General features: G+C 38.9%; 1 pseudogene; it reads left to right on the top strand.

Annotated features, from left to right (window-relative positions):
* The first annotated feature begins 904 nt into the window (after positions 1-904).
* LOC149842970 (subtilisin-like protease SBT4.14) overlaps positions 905-6,000 on the top strand; it is a 30,074-nt pseudogene continuing 24,978 nt past the window's right edge.

The raw sequence follows: 6,000 nt of genomic DNA, 5'->3' as shown, positions 1-6,000 counted from the left end.
TCATCACTTGCTATAGTACTATTATGCTAAATTCACATGATTCACAAGATAAACAACAATGTCGCTAGCAAAAGTTAATTTGGATAGATAAGCCTATGAGAAGGTCTTAGAAACTATGACAAATCTGTCCATTAAGTTTTTTCTTAATATTTTTGCCTTTTTGTTGCCTGAAAAATTTAGGTGCCTTGGTTAAACTACTTGTGTAAGTTATCACTTGAGAAAATCATGTGCCATGTAAGTTGTTACCTCAAAAAATTCAATTGTTCGCTATGATTTTGACCAGACAAAAGAGCAAAACTGTCAAGAATAAAGTGAATTAGTCTCGCATCATTCAAATTTTTGGTACATAAACAAGTTTTTTATTAGGGTTTGAAAAATCAATATCCCATAATTATTGTTATCTTTCTAAACCCAAAAAAGCATGTTTTTCATCAGAAAGTTAACGTAATTTTGTCAAAAAAGCATAATTCAACTGTAGATTCTTAGCCAATTGACCATATCAAAACACATCTATAGCGCCGGATTGCAGGACACTAGTTACACTATACAAGTTAACACTCCCAACGCAAAAAATATGTGGATCGAATAATGGAAAGAGAGGTGCACCAAATTAAACACTTATGATGGTCTTTGTTACTGGTTTTTTGTTTTTTAATATTTTTGGCGAAGCCAAATGAACTTGCTTTCTCTCTCTCTCTCTCTCTCTCTGATTCATTCAAAGATTTACACTCCCAACCTTCAATAATTAAATTGACACAACAAACTCATCGGAGCCAACTATTATAGAATAGACGGACCCTTCACGCAACTTCAACCCTCTGATATACTATCTACAGTTGACACTAAGGGTCATGGCACCCACACAGCATCAACTGCAGCTGGTGTCCAAGTTCCAAACGCAAGCATGTATGGGCTTGCTAATGGCACTGCGCGGGGTGCAGTCCCTGCAGCTCGCCTTGCTGCATACAAGGTATGCTGGGAAGACACTGGCTGCTCCGACATCGACATTCTTGCTGCCTTCGACGATGCCATCGCCGATGGTGTTGATGTGATCTCAATCTCCATAGGCGGCATGAACAATGGATACCTCAAGGATGCAATATCGATCGGGTCGTTTCATGCCATGAGTAAGGGAATTATCACGGTGGCGTCGGCCGGGAACGATGGCCCTGACCCAGGCATGGTGGAGAATGTGTCACCATGGATCCTTACGGTGGCGGCGAGTTCCATTGATCGGCAGTTCAGAACCAAACTTGCACTGGGCAATGGCATGCAGATTACAGTATACCTTTGGCTCTTCACTAAAAATTTTCTTCACAATCTTTTTTTCTAGCTAGGTCGCTTGTTTTAGCTTATATATTAAGTTTGTTAATTTGGTTCTTCTTTTTAAAATGACAGGGCATATCATTAAATACTTATTCCCCGAATAAGAAATATTACCCACTCATCACTGGGGCCCAGGCAAGAAGCAGTTCAGGTGGCTACGGGCCATATCCAACGTAAGAACAACTGCATACTTGTATAGTCTTTGCGTTCCTCGGGAAAGTTCAAGATAATTTTTAGAAATTCTTGGGGTTCGTTTGCGCCTGTAGTGTATATATATATATATATATGTGTTTATATATATATAAAATCTTACGTACTTCTTAAAAGAATTCGCTACAAGAGGCAATCCTTAGGTTTTTGACCATAGAGATCCGATCCGTACGGTTATATTTGTCAAAAAATATTTTTCAAAAGTGGGTTGAAGATTCGCACACTATAAAATGTCTGCAATAGGATTATAGCTTGTACTCATGATTGCTTAACAATTTGTTTGCAGTTTTTGTGATCAGACTCTAGATCCCAACAAGGTGAAAGGGAAGATTGTTCTTTGTGATTTGGTAAAAGGAGACCTTGACTCCAGTGTTAGGGACATTGGAGGGGCTGGAATCATCTTTCAGAGTTACAAAAGCCAAGACGCAGCTTTCCCTTTTGCTCTACCAGCAATTTTAGTGGATACCAACAAATCAATGACAATAAATGATTACATCAATTCCACTAGGTAAGTAAATTGAAACTCGATCTCCTCACTTAAATTCCTGACATGGGTAACGGTTACAATGAAACCTTGAAGTGAGAGGCTTCCATGCATTGACCACCACTATACAATCATCTTCACTCCCTTTTTGCGCAATTGCGTTGTTGTTGTTGTTGCGCGGTGGCGTGTATCGTAGGTGACAGTCCTTCTCTGTCAGCCTACAGCTCCTTCCTTCTCGGTTGGGCCCCTAACCTTGTTCATCTAGCTAATTCCAGTGGAGGATAGGGTTATTTGTGACACAAACCCATCCTTGAATATCACCCAAATTCGTATTTGAGAAGCAATTCGATGTCAATATAAAGTTAAGCAATGGAGCAGTCATATCTGGAACTCTAATTAAAGCCCACCCACGATATTTGGCCACATCAATAAGACTGCCAACTCTTGACAACGTTGTCTGCAATGGGAGACTGAAGCCAACAGATCTTCCAAAAACCTGATTTTGCCATCTTAATTATTCTCCAAAGCTCTATGAATTGCTATATTACATCACGTATATACTTGTTGCACAAAGATTGTTCCAAACATCATCCATTAAAATTGATTTTTTCCTCTATTTTTCTTGAAGGTCGCCTTATGCAGTTATATACAAGTCTTATACAGTTAATGTGAGCATTCCACAAATTGCATCTTTCTCATCTCGTGGCCCGAATACACTCTCACCAAGAATCCTCAAGGTAATGCACTATTTTACATGCTTAAAAGGGAGAGCAAATCGGGTCATTGGCTGAGTAGGTACTTTGCCCAATGACTGGATGCCATGCATCCCCTTCTGTCCTCTAAATGATCGGATAGTGCTAATCATTGTTGCTTGATCTAATAACCATACCCTTGATTACAGCCTGATATCACTGCCCCTGGGCTAGATATTCTGGCCGCATATACACCATTATCTTCAACGACTGGGAAGAAGGATGACGAACGAATGGTTAACTATAATATAATGTCTGGAACTTCAATGTCATGTCCTCATGTGAGTGGTGCGGCTGCATACGTCAAGTCTTTCCACCCTCGTTGGTCTCCTGCTGCAATCAAGTCTGCTCTCATGACCACAGGTAAATTTGTTTTCTATTTTGTTTTATTTGATATTTTTCCTCTATAATATTTGCTTTGCATTGACAATGATGCCTTAAAACAAATAAAATACACACTAGTATCTGATTGTAGATGTATAGATCTGTCTTTGTGGTTTCGTAAGTTTGATCCTTTACTTCACTCAAAGAATTCTATAGTTGGTAGATTGCATCAAAATAGTAGTGTTGTTCTCTGTTTTTGCTTCGGTCTGTAAATGTGTGAATTTGGAAATCCATTGATTTGCCTTTTGCAAACAAAAATATAATTAGAGATTCGCCAAATAACATGCCAATAGTTCTATATTGCAATTCATAAAAATAATTTGCAAAATGTCTCTGCTCTCTCCATTGAAATGAATACTCAATTCTCAACATGGTAGGTGCCTATTTTTGCCAATATAAGGGGGAAAAAAAAAACCATGGCAGGTGCTTACAAATAGTTGCAACGAGGGCAGTTGTCATGCTATTTGATATGATGTTATATTCCATCGCAACTGCACATCTCACTTGATGGAGCTATCTATGTATGGCCCCCCGCTTTAACATTCTCATGGTTTCCAAGTGAGATGTACAAGATGGATTGAATACAACCCATGACCGTAACTGCTCTAGATGTGCCTAACCTTGGAAGTTGCTAACCCAGATAGCCCATTATGTCTGAAGATTCAAAGGTGCCTATACCATATCTTTAACCATTTTTCTTTCTCATTTCCAGCAAAGATGATGGACCCAAGGTTGAATGAGGACGCAGAATTTGCCTACGGTTCGGGTCTATTTGATCCAAGACATGCTGTTCACCCAGGCCTAGTGTATGACATGGACCAATTGTTATACGCCCAATTTCTCTGTAAAGATCACATAGACGGTGCTGCCTTGGGAATCGTGACTGGTGGTCAATATAACAACTGCTCCGCCATACCTGTCGGCCAAGGCTATGATGGTCTCAACTACCCATCGATGCAGGTCCAAGTTAACAATGGATCCGACCCGATCCATGTCGTGGTCTATCGCACAGTGACCAATGTTGGTGCAACAACTTCAGTCTACAAAGCAATGGTCAATGTCCCAAGTGGGCTTAAGATCAGTGTCACACCAGAAACTCTCTTATTTAGCAGACGGGGACAATGTCTATCCATTAAGGTAGAGGTGAATGGTGATCCTCTTGGCGCCAATCCTATGGCATCAGCTTCACTTGTTTGGGATGATTCAAAACATAAAGTCAGAAGTCCCATCGTTGTATATCAATTGGCTCCATTCCAAGGAATCACCCACATGTAAAATGTCAAACTTTCATGATATTGAAATTACACTTTTACTTTATAAGAAGAATTGTTCTTTTAGTAATTATTTTTTCATGTAAAACTTATTTATGACTTATTTTCGAGAAGAGGCTCAAGGATGAGCAAAAATGCAGGCTTTATCTACCCTTTTTAATGTTACTTTTTTCTCTCTTCAATTATTACTTTCTTCTACTTCAGTTTCCTAAATGCTTCATATTCAAATCTTAAAGCTTGCGCTTGGAAATGAAACGATGCATGGTTGAAGTGTTTAGCCTGCACGCAATAAGTTTAGAGTTCAAATCCTATTCATTATAAGTTTGAAACAATAATTTATTTTGTAAATGAGCCGAGTTTGAGTTTGGCTTAGTAGGTTTATGTTGTAAATTCTATTATTTTCAACTATGAACAAGTATATATATATATATATTGTAAATGAACTAGCTTGTACTTTGCTTGTTTGGCTCAGGCTTTTCACGAACTCAACCATGGCTCAGTTCAATCAAGAAATGAGCTGAACTTGAACACCCTCTACAATCATGGATTATCATATGGTGTTTATATATTCTCCAACAGTTGAGTTTTTCTTCAATCAGACAATACATATTGTTTTTATTTTTTATTTTTTAATTAATATTCTTTTAAGGAAGTAAAAAGTATGTTTTAGATTCTGAATTTTCAAGATTTTGGTATGTCTTTAAATTAAGTGCTAAACATTAACGGATTATAATACTTTGTATTGTAAAGTTTTAAATGCATTGTGAGCCATCCCTTTCCACTTTTTGAAAAACATGTTGAGATGTAAAAACTTCACAACAGTTGGTCGGTTGAGGGACAATGGCAAATTAATGTAGCTAGACAGCATAGTTTAGCCAACAACTTTAGGATTTGCTGTGATCATTGGCAGGAATGAGGATTAGGAACAATAATGACAAAATAAGGTGAAAATACGAGAAAGATGGAGAGTAAAATATGACCTCTTGTTACTAGATACCGGCCACCCTTTTTGCGACCTGGCTGCCAGATCGCTATCACGGGGGAGGGGGGGACCTTCCTCCAAGGGTGACTCGTTCTCCACAGCATGACAAAAACTGATGACAATCTCCAATTGATGGGGTTTCAACTGGTTAGTTCGTGCTATTTTTGTGAGTGTGTTGTGGAATCTAATGAGCACCTCTTCGCTGGGTGCATATGGTTTAGAAAGCTGCAGGAGTTCTTCTGGAACGAGGTTACGGCTGATAGTTTTTGCAGTCTGTGAGATGTGTTCCTCGCTCTCCCAAAAGGATCGGGCAAAAGGGACTACGAGTGGAGTAGCTGGGTTTTGATTTCAATGGCAGCTGATTTGGTTACACAAGAATGAGATTGTTTTTTAGAGGGCAACCCCAAGCATAAAGTTATTACAGGTTAGAACCACCAACAAGTGTAGAGAATGGATGATGTTGAAGAAAGCAAAAAACAGGAGCAACGTCTTGCTTCCGGACATGTTGGTTCAACATGCTCATGTTTAGCGGTTCTAGAATTGGGACCTCTTTTGATAGCTCATCTCGAATTCAGTTGTCTCAATCACCGT

This window comes from Nuphar pumila, chromosome 3, assembly GCF_984573655.1.
Source record: "Nuphar pumila chromosome 3, dmNupPumi1.hap1.1, whole genome shotgun sequence".
Lineage (NCBI taxonomy): Eukaryota > Viridiplantae > Streptophyta > Magnoliopsida > Nymphaeales > Nymphaeaceae > Nuphar > Nuphar pumila.
Note: the sequence above shows the minus strand (reverse complement) of the source record. Positions and strands in the feature narration are given on the sequence as shown.